Source organism: Hyla sarda, chromosome 3, assembly GCF_029499605.1.
Source record: "Hyla sarda isolate aHylSar1 chromosome 3, aHylSar1.hap1, whole genome shotgun sequence".
Taxonomy (NCBI): domain Eukaryota; kingdom Metazoa; phylum Chordata; class Amphibia; order Anura; family Hylidae; genus Hyla; species Hyla sarda.
Genome location: NC_079191.1, coordinates 180390719 through 180404025, shown reverse-complemented (window position 1 = coordinate 180404025; position 13307 = coordinate 180390719). Strand labels below are relative to the sequence as shown.

The window sequence follows — 13307 nt, the reverse complement described above, 5'->3', positions numbered from 1 at the left end:
CGCCGAATAACTGCTCAGTGCCTGAGATCCAGGCATGAGCAGTAAAGCGGCAGAATCATTGATCACTGGTTTCCTATGAGACACCACTGATCAATGTAAAAGATCAGTATGTGCAGTGTTATAGCCCCCTATGGGAGCTATAACATTGCAAAAAAAAAAAAAGTGAATAATCATTTAACCCCTTCCCTAATAAAAGTTTGAATCACCCCCCTTTTCCCATTTAAAAAAAGCCCAGTGTAAATAAAAATAAACATGTGATATCGCTGGAAATGTCCGAATTATAAAAAACATAGTTAATTAAACCGCACGGTCAATGGTGTACACGCAAAAAAATTCCAAATCCAAAATATTTCATTTTTGGTCACTTTTTAAATCACGAAAAACTGAATAAAAAGATCACTAAGTCCGATCAATGCAAAAATGGTACTGCTAAAAACTTCAGATCACGGCGCAAAAAATGAGCCCTCATACCGCCCCATACGCGGAAATATAAAAAAGTTATAGGGATCACAATATGACAATTTTAAATGTATAAATTTTCCTGCATGTAGTTATGATTTTTTTCAGAAGTACGACAAAATCAAACCTATATAAATAGGATATCATTTTAACTGTATGGACCTACAGAGTAAAGAGAAGGTGTCATTTTTACCGGAAAATGTACTACGTAGAAACGGAAGCCCCCAAAAGTTACGAAATGGCGTTTTTCTTCAATTTTGTTGCACAAGGATTTTTTTTTGTTCGTTTTGCCGTAAATTTTTTGGTAAAATGACTGATGTCATTACAAAGTAAAATTGATGGCGCAAAAAATAAGCCATCATATGGATTTTTAGGTGCAAAATTGAAAGGGTTATGATTTTTAAAAGGTGAGGAGGAAAAATGAAAGTGCAAAAATGGAAAAACCCTCCGTCCCCAAGGGGTTAAAAGAGCTTTTTTTTTTTTTTTTTTTTTTTTGTACGAGATCAGTATCTTTAAAATTGCCATATTTTGACCACCTCTAGTGCTGTAGCGGGGGGGGGGGAATGGGCTAGCAAAAAAAAAAAAAAAAAATAGGATGGTGGGAGCTACCCTTTAATAACCACTGGTGGTGAGTGATTCTAAAATACATGTTCACTAGGTAATAATGTTTCTATTTGACTTCATGTATAAGAGCTGTCTCTCTGTCTTATATTACTGTATTGAATGTATATACACTTTTGTAGATTGGAACACTATGGGGGATATTTATAAAAGTTGTCTATGTCCCGCATCAATATAGACCAAACTACAGAGGGTTAGTCTGGTCTATTGTGCGCCAAATTTTTCAAAAGTTGCACAGCTCTTGATAAATTCTGCGCACAGACTTTGAAATCTATGCTTTAGACTGTATTTAAACCTGCTCCAACATGGTCTGACATTTCAGCGTACAGGGACCCCCTGACCTACGCTGGCCCCGACATATGAACAAATCGACAAACGATGGCCTCTCAGAGGCCATCACATGTCGATGTCAGCATCGACATACAATGCTTTTGTATGTCGGGGCCATCGCATTAAGTGCTATCCGGCAGCGCAAAATGCTTAAGCTGCTGTCAAATAGCAGCTTAATGTTCCCCGTGTGGTGCAGTAAGTATTACTTCCCCCTCCACGATGCTCCGGGGTGCCCTCCGGGTCCAGCGCTGGTCTTCCGGTGTCTTCACGGCCCTGTCGGATAGCAGCTTAATGTTCCCCGTGTGGTGCAGTAAGTATTACTTGCCCCTCCACGATGCTCCGGGGTGCCCTCCGGGTCCAGCGCTGGTCTTCCGGTATCTTCACGGCCCTCTCCGATGACGTCAATACGCTGCTGCGCACTTCATCCAATATGAATGGCGTACGCAGCGGCATAATGACGTCGCTACGCAGGCCCAGTAAGGCCTTGCGGAAGACAGCAGAGAACCGGAGAAGACAGCGGAGGACCGGAGAAGACCAAAAGAGCCCAACGGAGGCCCGGGGTCACCATCGGGAGCGGCGGAGACACCATCGCGAACGGCGGGGACAGGTGAGTACAGCTTCCTATACTTTACATTGCACGAATCCCTCAACATACGATGGATTCGACAAACGATGGCTCGTTTGTAACAAATTACCATCGTATGTTGAGGGATTGCTGTACTTTCAGCCGATGCGACTTGTCGCTGAAAAGTCGCTTTTGATTAATTCAGAACCAATGCATTTTCCATCTAAAATAAACTAGAATGCATCATGTTTTAAAAAATCCCCTAGAGCAAAAGTCGCAAAAAAGTCGTGCATATTTAGACTGCGACTTTCTGTGCGACAAATTAAGAGAGGAAAAACCAGTCTAAATCCTTTGATAAATATCCCCCTATGACTTGTGGCAAACTGGGGAATTGTTGTTTAACCCCTTAAGGACCGGGGGTTTTTCCGTTTTTGCATTTTCGTCTTTTGCTCCTTGCCTTTAAAAAATCATAACTCTTTCAATTTTGCACCTAAAAATCCATATGATGGCTTATTTTTTGCGCCACCAATTCTACTTTGCAGTGACGTCAGTCATTGTGCCCAAAAATCTACGGTGAAACGGAAAAAAAATCATTGTGAGACAAAATTTTAAAAAACCCGCCATTTTTTAACTTTTGGGGGCTTCCGTTTCTACGTAGTACATTTTTCAGTAAAAATGACACCTTATCTTTATTCTGTAGGTCCATACCATTAAAATGATACCCTACTTATATAGGTTTGATTTTGTCGTACTTCTGGAAAAAATCATAACTTCATGCAGGAAAATTTATACGTTTAAAATTGTCATCTTCTGACCCCTATAACTTTTTTATATTTCCGTTTATGGGGCGGTATGAGGGCTAATTTTTTGTGCCGTGATCTGAAGTTTTTAACGGTACCATTTTTGCATTGATAGGACTTATTGATCATTTTTTCATGATATAAAAAGTGACCAAAAATGCAGTATTTTGTACTTTGGAATTTTTTTGCGCGCTCGCCATTGACCGTGCGGTTTAATTAACGATATATATTTTTAACTCGGACATTTCCGCACGCGGTGATACCATATATGTTTATTTTTATTTACACTGTGTTTTTTTTTTATGGGAAAAGAGGGGTGATTCAAACTTTTAATAGGGGAGGTGTTAAATGATCTTTATTCACTTTTTTTTCCACTTTTTTTTTGTAGTGTTATAGGTCCCATAGGGACCTATAACACTGCACACACTGATCTTTATCATTGATCACTGGTTTCTCATAAGAAACCAGTGATCGATGATTCTGCCGCTTGACTGCTCATGTCTGGATCTCAGGCACTGAGCAGTCATTCGGCGATCGGACAATGAGGAGGCAGGTAGGGGCCCTCCCGCTGTCCTGTAAGCTGTTCGGGATGCCGCGATTTCGCCTCGGCTATTCCAAACAGCCCACTGAGCTAACTGGCATGCTTTCGGTTTCACTTTAGACGCGGCGTTGAACGTCTCGTCTAAAGGGTTAATAGCGCGCGGCACAGCGATCAATGCCGCGCGCTATTAGCCACGGGTCCCGGCCGTTGTTAGAGGCCGGGCCCGACCCGCTATAGATCGGGAGTGGACACGTTCCAGTACGTCATGTGTCCTTAACCTCTTAAGGACCCAGGGCGTATGGATACGCCCTCACACCCTGGGCCTTAAGGACCCAGGGCGTACTAGTACACCCTGGCGTTTTACGGTCTCTGCCAGGCAGAGATCGGAACCGAATGCCTGCTGAAATCCTTCAGCAGGCATCCAGGGCAAACGCCGAGGGGGGCCATGTAGGCCCCCCATGTCGGCGATCGCCGCAAATCGCAAGGGAAATCACCCTTGCGATCTGCGGCGATACCGGGCTGATCGGGTCTCTGGGACCCGACCGCCCGGTAATTTCGCATGATCCCGGCTGTCACAGACAGCCAGGACCATGCTAACGTATAGGAGCGAGGTGGCAAGCCGGCCACCTCCTCCTATACCCTGCGATCTGTCGGTTAGTTAACCGACCAATCGCAGGAGGGGGGGCGGTTACTTCCTCCCGTCCTGCCCGGCCCCTGAAAGTCCGGAGAGGACGGGAGGAAGACCAGAGGACGCGGTGGGGGACGGGGAAGTGCTGGGGACCGGCCCCGGTACTTACCTCGTCCCTGAAGACCCGGATCCAGACGAGGAAGATGGCGGCGGCGGCGGCGACAGGTGAGTTCCTCTTCAGCCGCGGTCGGGCCCTTTACAGCAATGCACGTCGCGGTAAAGCGACATGCATTGCTGTATTGGGACCCTGTAAACTACAACTCCCAGCATGCCCAGACAGCCCTTGGCATCTGGGCATGCTGGGAGTTGCAGTTTTGCAACATCTGGAGGTCCACAGTTTGAAGACCACTGTGCCCTTCCAGATGTTGCAAAACTACACATCCTCAGCATGCCCTTACTGTCCAGGCATGCTGGGAGTTGTAGTTCTGTAACATCTGGCCCTTCAGATGTTGCAGAACTACAACTCCCAGCATGCCTGGACAGTAAGGGCATACTGGGAGTTGTAGTTTTGCAACATCTGGAAGGGCACAGATTGAGAACCACTGTATTAGTGGTCTGCAAACTGTAGTCCTCCAGATGTTGCAAAACTACAACTCCAAGCATGCTGGGAGTTGTAGTTCGGCAACATCTGGCTCTAAAGATGTTGCCAAACTACTACTCCCAGCATGTTTGAGAATGCTGAGAGTTGTGGTTTTGCGACAACTGGTGGCTCACTGGTTGGGAAACATTGTCTGTTTCCTAACTCAGTGTTTCCCAACCCTTGTTCCTCCAGCTGTTGCAAAACTATAACTACCAGCATGCACTGATAGACTGTGCATGCTGGGAGTTGTAGTTTTGCAACAGCTGGAGGTCCCCCCCTGTGAATGTACAGGGTACTTTCACATGGGCAGGGGGCTTACAGTGAGTATCAGGCTGCAAGTTTCCGATGCAGCTCAAACTCGCTGTAACCCCCCGCCCATGTGACTGTACCCTAAAAACACTACACTACACTAACACAAAATAAAATAAAAAGTAAAAAACACTACATGTAAAAAAAAAGTAAAAAAAAAAAAAAAGTAAAAAACACTACAATACACATACCCCTACACAGCCCCCCTCCCCAATAAAAATGAAAAACGTCTGGTACGCCACTGTTTCCAAAATGGAGCCTCCAGCTGTTGCAAAACAACAACTCCCAGTATTGTCGGACAGCCGTTGACTGTCCAAGCATGCTGGGAGTTTTGCAACAGCTGGAGGCACCCTGTTTGGGAATCACTGGCGTAGAATACCCCTATGTCCACCCCTATGCAAATCCCTAATTTAGGCCTCAAATGCGCATGGCGCTCTCACTTTGGAGCCCTGTCGTATTTCAAGGCAACAGTTTAGGGTCACATATGGGGTATCTGCGTACTCGGGAGAAATTGCCTAACAAATTTTGGGGGGCTTTTTCTCCTTTCACCCCTTATGAAAATGTGAAGTTGGGGTCTACACCAGCATGTTAGTGTAAAAAAAATAAATTTTTTACACTAACATGCTGGTGTTGCCCTATACTTTTCATTTTGACAAGAGGTAAAAGGGGAAAAAAGCCCCCAAAATTTGTAATGCAATTTCTCCCGACTACGGAGATACCCCATATGTGGGCGCAATGTGCTCTGGGGGCGCACAACAAGGCCCAGAAGGGAGAGTGCGCCATGTACATTTGAGGTGATTTGCACAGGGGTGGCTGATTGTTACAGCGGTTTTGACAAACGCAAAAAAACTAAACCCCACATGCGACCCCATTTCGGAAACTACACCCCTCACGGAATGTAATGAGGGGTCCAGTGAGAATTTACCCCCCACTGGTGTCTGACAGATCTTTGGAACAGTGGGCTGTGCAAATTAAAAATGTACAGACCACTGTTCCAAAGATCTGAGAGACACCAGTGGGGGTAAATGCTCACTGTACCCCTTGTTACGTTCCTCAAGGGGTCTAGTTTCCAAAATGGTATGCCATGTGGGGGTTATTTTGCTGTCCTGGCACCATAGGGGCTTCCTAAATGCGAAGTGCCCCCCGAGCAAAATTTGCTCTCAAAAAGCCAAATATGACTCCTTCTCTTCTGAGCATTGTAGTTCGCCCGTAGTGCACTTCAGGTCAACTTATGGGGTACCTCCATACTCAGAAGAGAGGGGGTTTCCAATTTTGGGGGGTATTTTTTGCTATTAACCCTTGCAAAAATGTGAAATTTGGGGGGAAACACCCATTTTAATGAATTTTTCTTTTTCTTTTTTTACGTATGCAAAAGTCGTGAAACCCGTGTGGGGTATTAAGGCTCACTTAATTCCTTGTTACGTTCCTCAAGGGGTCTAGTTTCCAAAATGATATGCCATGTGGGTATTTTTTGCTGTCCTGGCACCATAGGGGCTTCCTATATGGGACATGCCCCCGAGCAAAATTTGCTCTCAAAAAGCCAAATATGACTCCTTCTCTTCTGAGCATTGTAGTTCGCTCGTAGTGCACTTCAGGTCAACTTATGGGGTACCTCCATACTCAGAAGAGATGGGGTTACAAATTTTGGGGGGTATTTTCTGCTATTAACCCTTGCAAAAATGTGAAATTTGGGGGGAATCACACATTTTAGTGAAATTTTATTTTATTTTTTTACATATGCAAAAGTCGTGAAACACATGTGGGGTATTAAGGCTCACTTTATTCCTTGTTACGTTCCTCAAGGGGTCTTGTTTCCAAAATGGTATGGCATGTGTTTTTTTTTTTTGCTGTTCTGGCACCATAGGGGCTTCCTAAATGCAACATGCCCCCCAAAAACCATTTCAGAAAAACGTACTCTCCAAAATCCCCTTGTCACTCCTTCGGTTCTGAGCCCTCTACTGCGCCCGCCGAACACTTTACATAGACATATGAGGTATGTCCTTACTCGAGAGAAATTGGGCTACAAATATAAGTATACATTTTCTCCTTTTACCCCTCGTAAAAATTCAAAAATTGGGTCTACAAGAACATGCCAGTGTAAAAAATGAAGATTGTGAATTTTCTCCTTCACTTTCCTGCTATTCCTGTGAAACACCTAAAGGGTTAAAAGGCTGACCGAATATCATTTTGTATACTTTGGGGGGTGCAGTTTTTATAATGGGGTCATTTGTGGGGTATTTCTAAGATGAAGACCCTTCAAATCCACTTCAAACCTGAACTGGTCCCTGAAAAATAGTGAGTTTGGAAATTTTTTGAAAAATTGGAAAATTGCTGCTGAACTTTGAAGCCCTCTGGTGTCTTCCAAAAGTAAAAACTTGTCAATTTTATGATGCAAACATAAAGTAGACATATTGTATATGTGAAAAAAAAATTAAAATATTTTGAATATCCATTTTCCTTACAAACAGAGAGCTTCAAAGTTAGAAAAATGCAAAATTTTCAAATTTTTCATAAAATTTTCAAATTTTTCACCAAGAAAGGATGCAAGTTACAAATTTTTTTTACCACTATGTTAAAGTAGAATATGTCACGAAAAAACTATCTCGGAATCAGATTGATAATGTTATTAATGTTTAAAGTGACAGTGGTCAGATGTTCAAAAAATGGCCGGGTCCTAAGGTGTAAAATGGCTGGGTCCTTAAGAGGTTAAGGGGTTAAGGACCAGGCCATTTTACACCTTAGGACCAGAGCGTTTTTTGCACATCTGACCACTGTCACTTTAAACATTAATAACGCTGGAATGCTTTTAGTTATCATTCTGATTCCGAGAATGTTTTTTCGTGACATATTCTACTTTAACATAGTGGTAAAATTTTGTGGTAACTTGCATCCTTTCTTGGTGAAAAATCCCAAAATTTGATGAAAAATTTGAAAATTTTGCATTTTTCTAACTGCTTGTAAGGAAAATGGATATTCCAAATCATTTTTTTTAATTCACATTTCCAATATGTCTATTTTATGTTTGCATCATAAAATTGATGAGTTTTTACTTTTGGAAGACACCAGAGGGCTTCAAAGTTCAGCAGCAATTTTCCAATTTTTCACAACATTTTCAAACTCACTATTTTTCAGGGACCAGTTCAGGTTTGAAGTGGATTTGAAGGGTCTTCATATTAGAAATTCCCCACAAATGACCCCATTATGAAAACTACACCCCCCAAAGTATTAAAAATGACAATCAGTAAGTGTTTTAACCCTTTAGGTGTTTCACAGGAATAGCAGCAAAGTGAAGGAGAAAATTCACAATCTTCATTTTTTAATTTTTGAATTTTTGAATTTTTATAAGGGGTAAAAGGAGAAAATGTATACTTATATTTGTAGTCCAATTTCTCTCGAGTAAGGACATACCTCATATGTCTATGTAAATGGTTCGGCGGGCGCAGTAGAGGGCTCAGAAGCGAAGGAGGGACAAGGGGATTTTGGAGAGTACGTTTTTCAGAAATGGTTTTTGAGGGGCATGTTGCATTTAGGAAGCCCCTATGGTGCCAGAACAGCACAAAAAAAAAAAAACACATGGCATACCATTTTGGAAACTAGACCCCTTGAGGAACGTAGCAAGGAATAAAGTGAGCCTTAATACCCCACAGGGCTTTCACGACTTTTGCATATGTAAAAAAATATATATATTTTTTTCACTAAAATGTGTTTCCCCCCAAATTTCACATTTTTGCAAGGGTTAATAGCAGAAAATACCCCCCAAAATTTGTAACCCCATCTCTTCTGAGTACGGAGGTACTCCATAAGTTGACCTGAAGTGCACTACGGGCGAACTACAATGCTCAGAAGAAGAGGAGCACCATTGAGCTTTTGGAAAGAGAATTCGTTTGGAATGGTAGTCAGGGGCCATGTGCATTTACAAAGCCCCCCGTGGTGCCAGAAGAGTGGACCCCCCTCATGTGACCCTATTTTGGAAACTACACCCCTCACAGAATTTAATAAGTGGTGCAGTGAGCATTTACACCCCACTGGCGTTTGACAGATCTTTGGAACAGTTGGCTGTGCAAATGGAAAATTACATTTTTCATTTTCACGGATCACTGTTCCAAAAATCTGTCAGACACCTGTGGGGCGTAAATGCTCACTGTACCCCTTATTACATTACATGAGGGGTTTAGTTTCCAAAATGGGGTCACATGTGGGGGGGTCCATTGTTCTGGTACCATGGAGGCTTTGTAAACACAAGTGGCCTTCAATTCCGTACAAATTTTCTCTTCAAAATCCCAATGGCGCTCCTTCTTTTCTGAGCATTGTAGTGCACCCATAGAGCACTTTACATCCACATATGGGGTATGCTCTTACTCAGAAGAAATTGGGTTACAAATTTTGTGGGGCTTTTTTCCTATTTTCCCTTGTGAAACTGACCAATTTAGGCCTCAAATGTACATGGTGCGCTCTCACTCCTGAGCCTTGTTGTGCGTCTGCAGAACATTTTACGCCCACATATGGGGTATTTACGTACTCAGAGGGGTCTTTTTTTCCTTTTACCTCTCGTGAAAATTAAAAGTAGGGGGGGCTTTTTTTTTTCCCTTTTACCTCTCGTGAAAATAAAAAGTAAAGGACAACACCAGCATGTTAGTGTAAAAAAAAATTTACATTTTTTGTCCGGAATTTTTTTTTACACTAACAGGCTGGTGTAGACCCCAACTTTTCTTTTTCATAAGGGGTAAAAGAAAAAAAAAAGAAAAAAATTAGTAGTGCAATTTCTCCTGATTACGGAGATACCCCATATGTGGCACTAAACTGTTTCCTTGAAATACGACAGGGCTCTGAAGTGAGAGAGCGCCATGCGCATTTGAGGACTAAATTAGGGATTGCACAGGGGTGGACATAGGGGTATTCTACGCCAGTGATTCCCAAACAGGGTGCCTCCAGCTGTTGCTAAACTCCCAGCATGCCTGGACAGTCAGTGGCTGTCCGAAAATGCTGTGAGTTGTTGTTTTGCAACAGCTGGAGGCTCTGTTTCGGAAACACTGCCGTACAATACGTTTTTTATTTTTATTGGGGGGACAGTGTAAGGGGGTGTATATGTAGTGTTTTACCCTTTATTATGTGTTAGTGTAGTGTTTTTAGGGTACGTTCACACTGGCAGAGGTTTACAGTAAATTTACCGCTAGGAGTTTGCGCTGCGGTGAAAAATTTGCCGCAGCTCATACTTGAAGTAGTAAACTTACTGTAAACCCGCCAGTGTGAATGTACCCTGTATGTTCACATGGAGGGGCAAACCTCCAGCTGTTTCAAAACTACAACTCCCAGCATGTACTGACAGACCGTGCATGCTGGGAGTTGTACTTTTGCAACAGCTGGAGGCACACTGGTTGGAAAACCTTCAGTTAGGTTCTGTTACCTAACTCAGTATTTTCCAACCAGTGTGCATCCAGCTGTTGCAAAACTTCAACTCCCAGCATGTACTGATCGCCGAAAGGCATGCTGGGAGATGTAGTTATGCAACAGCTGGAGGTACACAACTACAACTCCCAGCATGCAGAGACAGCTGTTTGCAGTTTTGCAACATCTGGAGAACTATAGTTTAGAGACCACTGCACAGTGGTCTCCAAACTGTGGACCTCCAGATGTTGCAAAACTACAACTCCCAGCATGCCCATACAGCGAACTGCTGTGTGGGCATGCTATCAGTTGTAGTTTTGCAAGATCTGGAGGTGCACAGTATAGAGATCACTGTGCAGTGGTCTGGAACTGTAGACCTCCAGCTGTTGCAAAACTGCAACTCTCAGCATGCTTAAACAGCTCTCTGGGCATGCTGGGAGTTGTAGTTTTGCAACATCTGGAGGGTTACAGTTTAGAGACCACTATAGTGGTCTCAGACTGTAGCCCTCCAGATGTTGCTAAGTAACTCACCGGCTTCCATCGGATCCAGGGAGCTGCGTCGCCGTCCTCTTCTTCCGCCGATCGTCGCCCGCTGCCGTCGCCGATGGGTAAGTGGATCTTCAGCGCCGGTCCCTGTCGGTTTCCCCTTCCTGCCCCGCCTATTGTGGGTGGGCAGAACGGGGAAACCGAAAGTAAAGCCCCCCGCCCCCGATCTGCTATTAGTACCAGGATTAAAAAAAACAAAAAAAAACATCGGGGCAAAGATCACATGAGAATTGCGAGGCCACCATCAAAGACAGATACAGACACTATATTATGAACTACACAACTACACTAATTTTACTTCCTCTGTAGCAGAGTCAAATAAAAAAAAAAGTCCTGGAATACACTATATTTTAGTCCCCACAGGACACTGTTATATGCTCTCCTTAGATTGCATACACTGTTGAATGCTATGCCATAGAACAGCATAGATCAATGTTATTGTCCCTTGATTGCTTCAGGCTGCCATGGCTTCTTGGAGCATTGGAGCACCGATCAAACATTTAAGGGGCAGGTAAGGGCCTCCCTGCCTTCCCTTTAGCTGATTGGGACCCCATGATTTCACTGCTGGTGTCTCGATCAGCCCAACTGAGCAGCCGGGAACATTATTTTTACGTTTTAGATGCTGCAATTAACTTTCGCTGCATCTAAGAAATGAATGCTGGACATCACCGTAAACATGATCACTCCTGAGCGAGTGGAATAGAACCCAAGTGGGCGCAGGGTGTACATTTACAACCTGCATCCTTAAAGGGGTACTTTGGTGGTAAACTATTTAAACTGGCTCCAGAAAGTTAAACAGATTAGTAAATTACTTCTATTTAAATATCTTAAACAGTTCCTGCCACCATGTTGATCAGCTATTTCTCGCTTCTTGCTTGTTTACCCTCTTGATTACTTGTCTCCTGGTGTATTTTTTGTTCATTTCCTCCTTTAGTTTTGCTGTTTTTCTCTTTTACTTTCACTGCCAGTGAGGGTTGGCCAGCTGGAGGGGGGCGTTAACCGGCAGGATTGATGTCATCTGAAACCTACCGGGTAAGACTTCCGCCCTTCCCTGTTCTATGCTGCGCTCGGGTGCGGGAGCGTGCATAGAACAGGGAGCCATTCAGGGTAGGCAGGCTGTGATTCCCCTCCTCTCTGTTATGCATGGCATGAGACATACAGAGAGGAGCATGATTGCAGCCGTCCTACCTGCCGTGCACAGCGCTGAATCAAGAAACCATCAGTATGATGGTGAGTGTAATAAAAATAAAACATACTCTGTCCTAGGACCATCAGCGCTGCAGTGAGCGCTGATGGCCGGCTAACGTTGCTTCTCAGGGGGGCAGGGAAAAAAGGCAGTGACTGATTGACAGGAAGAGAGCAAGAGCTGTGCAGGGCTGCGCCGATGTTCCATCCCACCTGCACCTCTGGACTTTGGACTTGTGCCAGTCCAGCACAGGTCCGAAACCTGTGCGGAGAGGGCTGGCAGACATAGAAGAGAAACCCCTAGTGGTCAAAATTTCAAGTGTAAAAAATACATGAAAACAGTGATTTTTTAAAACAGAAGATAAATAACATCAGGAACAATATATTAAAAGTTTTATTTGATGACAGGTACTCTTTAATCCTTCCAGTACTTATCAGCTGCTGTATGCTACAGAGGAAGTTCTTTTCTTTTTGAATTTATTTTCTGTCTGACCACAGTGCTCTCTGCTGACACCTCTGTCCATGTCAGGAACGGTCCAGAGCAGGATAGGTTTGCTATGGGTATTTGCTCCAGCTCTGCACCGTATCCGGTTTTGTGACCGGACTGAAAACCGTGGTATGCTGCTGTATTCAATTCAGCCACAAAACTGGATACGGGGCAAAAATGAGCTGACCAGATGCACTTTCTTACTCCGGCCGGCTCATTCAAATGAATGGGATGCGAGGCCTGGTCTGGCTGGGATATGGGAGCGCCCAGTTTGCACATTTCACAGGCGGCGGATCCAGCCCCGTATGACATTAAATGTAGTGTGAATGCTGCCTTAGAAAGCAAGCTTGCAGCTTTAGTGAATGGGAAGGTTGGGAGACTACCCCGGCGGCATCTCAAACTATTTTCTAGCACTGCCTTAGGCTTCCTGGGCATGGAGTTCACTACAGCCTCACAGGTTACCTCCTCTTCCACTTCTCCATGACTACATCATGGACCTGGTGGATGTTAGAGACCTTGCGCTTCCACGCCTTCCGTTTGAAGAAACCCTACGGAAGCTCAAAAGGGTTGAGGTCTGGAGACATGCTTGACCAATCCATCATCTTTACCCTAAGCCTCTTAAAGCTAGTGGTTGTCTTGGAGGTGTGTTTGGGGTTGTTATCATGTTGGAATACTGCCCTGCGGCCCAGTCTCCCAAGAAAGGAGATCATGATCTGCTTCAGTCTGTCACAGTACATTTTGGCATTCATGGTTCCCTCAATGAACTGTAGCTCCCCAGTGCCAGCAGCACTCATGCAGGCCCAGACCATGA

General features: G+C 44.1%; 1 long non-coding RNA gene across 2 annotated transcripts in view; it reads left to right on the top strand.

The window, feature by feature from the left end:
- Positions 1-13307, top strand: part of LOC130361946 (uncharacterized) — a 125042-nt gene that overhangs the window by 59766 nt on the left and 51969 nt on the right. The window lies entirely within an intron of this gene.